The sequence below is a fragment of the Lolium rigidum genome, chromosome 6 (assembly GCF_022539505.1).
Source record: "Lolium rigidum isolate FL_2022 chromosome 6, APGP_CSIRO_Lrig_0.1, whole genome shotgun sequence".
In the NCBI taxonomy this organism is placed as follows: Eukaryota; Viridiplantae; Streptophyta; class Magnoliopsida; order Poales; family Poaceae; genus Lolium; species Lolium rigidum.
This window is the reverse complement of record NC_061513.1, coordinates 90,682,739-90,685,179: the sequence shown is the minus strand read 5'-3', so window position 1 is coordinate 90,685,179 and position 2,441 is coordinate 90,682,739.

Below are 2,441 nucleotides of genomic sequence, written 5' to 3'. Positions count from 1 at the left end.
TCATGTTGTCGAGAAGTATCACATGTTACATTTGAGAAGAAACTTGGCATGACGATCAAACCATGATTGATGAAGACGGTGTGCTAGGAGAGTGCACTGCACCGACCATGGTGCGGAAAATGATGGTAGGCCAATTTTAGAGGAGATGGATGGAGGCAAAGTCATCGATATCTTAGTATAAGGCAACAAGGTCGTGACAGTAGATAGAGCAATAGTAGCTACTCCCTCCGTCCACAAATAGGTAACCCATAAATTGAGTTAAAAAAGCTAATTTCTCAAAGTTTGACCAAGTACATATGCAAAAGTATGCAAAAAATTTAACACTAAATCAAGATAAATAGATCCACCATCATCATAACATATTTAATTTAATATTGCATTTGTTGATATTCTCTTCTCTATATTTGATCAAAATTATAAATAATTATCTTTTGAGGAAATTTAGATGTCACCTATTATAAATAATTATAAAATTTTAGTTATACTAAAAGATAGTATCGTCACAAGTTGTTAGTATATCATATCATTTAACTTATGTATAATTCTTTCGGCCACGAGAATATCAAGCATCCTCATATGGAAGGGTGTGCTTTGATCATCGTTGTCATATGCTAATCATAACTTGGTGTAATAAAGGCTTGTTCGAGTGTATCTGAAAGTGTGCATGGATACTTTAATTGATTGAGATCCAGAAACTACTCCACCTGATGATAGAGATACACTAGGACACTCAGTATTACGTTATTAACATATTGTCAGTGTGACACTTCGTGACACTGATTACCGAAATACATATACGAGTAAAGAGTATGATATCGGAATAAGGATTCCATGTATAGTGATCAAAAGGTCTGCATGACGAGGGTACCAAAGTCTCGCGTCGGGTCATCATAATTATCATGAAGTGATAGGGATTAACATATCAAGAAACACAAGGTTTGCTCAAAATCATTTGTGTGTATGTAGAAGCCATCATGGCCGTTCAGGTTCCGCTGTTGGTTACTGGCCCGAAAGGCTTTTAGAACCATGTGTATGTATTGCCAAACCTGTTGGGTCACATTCTTAAAAGTGATTTAATTTTTTGTGTGAGTATTTCTGTTATGGAATGTGGTTGATAGGAACGTATGTAATAGTTCCATAGACATTGAAACGATTGCGGTGAAGTATCAGAGTCATTTTGTTGTCATTAGAATAGTTCTAGAGGTACTCTAGAATTGATCCGACACTAAATATTAGTGAGAGACAATATAGGAAATGTCCAGGCTTGATTGAAATAGTTTGAGGAATTTTATGGAATTATTCCAAGAATTTTTATGAGATAAATATAAGGTTTTGGGCTTTGATATAAAGTGTCGGGGGAGTGGCCGGAGGATCGGAGGAGTTGGAAAATGTCCAACCCTCCTAGACTGGCCGCATGGGCCTCCTAGGGGCCCATGTAGTTTCTCCTAAGATGTTCTCTGAAATGATGCACTACTTTACCCGTTGGCTGCTGACGGATTGGATTGCCATATGCATGGATACCGGGAGAGGGATCATCCGTTCGATCCTAAGGAGCAAGGAGTTGATATGTCCTCACGGCTGGGAGGGATACACTTAGCTACCTGCGGGGATCACACCATTTAGAATTTTCACCAAGCCTTACGCAAACTACGTTGTGAGTCAAATATAGATAGAACTTGTTATTTCATATTCGTAGATAGATCCTGGGTGGTACGTGTAGGCAAAAAATTCCATGCATGAATACCAACAAATGATTGGTTGTATGGACTGGTAGTTGGGCCTATATGGCACAATGCTTAAAGATCCTCTGATCTAGACCTTGGAGGAATATGCCAAGTCTGTCATTCATCGGACCATGCTCGAGAAGGTGCAACATGACTCACATTGTGCACGTGGTTGCACATGTGGGGAAGTGCGTAAGACGTGCCCGCATCGGCCATAACTTCCTCCAATCCCCTTACTCTACACTCACCAATCCACCCACTATGCTCTCTCTCTCTCTCTCTCATGTCATTATCTATCGTCCATTCTAATGGATTATTCGTCACTAAGTCGATGGTACCACACCCCATTCTTGCCACCTCGAAGGGGAAAAAACCTTGCATGCCATTTGCGAGATCTATGAGTGGTTTATCGGAGACCGAGGATGCAATTTGAACCCGCGTTGGCCCCTTCTTTGAGTCTCGTCACGGAATTTACACTGCTTGCTATCATCGATGTTGTGACATCAACGAAATCAGACACTCGGGTTGCATGTATGGACATGACGATGATGCAATGAAGATGGTTGTGTCGGGGATTTTAGTTGCGATGGTGGCGGGATCATGTATGATGGTAGCGGTCCCTTCCGCATCTTCTCATTCCCCAACATCACCAATCCATGACTCGTCCAACAGTGTGCATGTCAAGGCAAGCTTGTTAAACAATTCCTCACATCGATG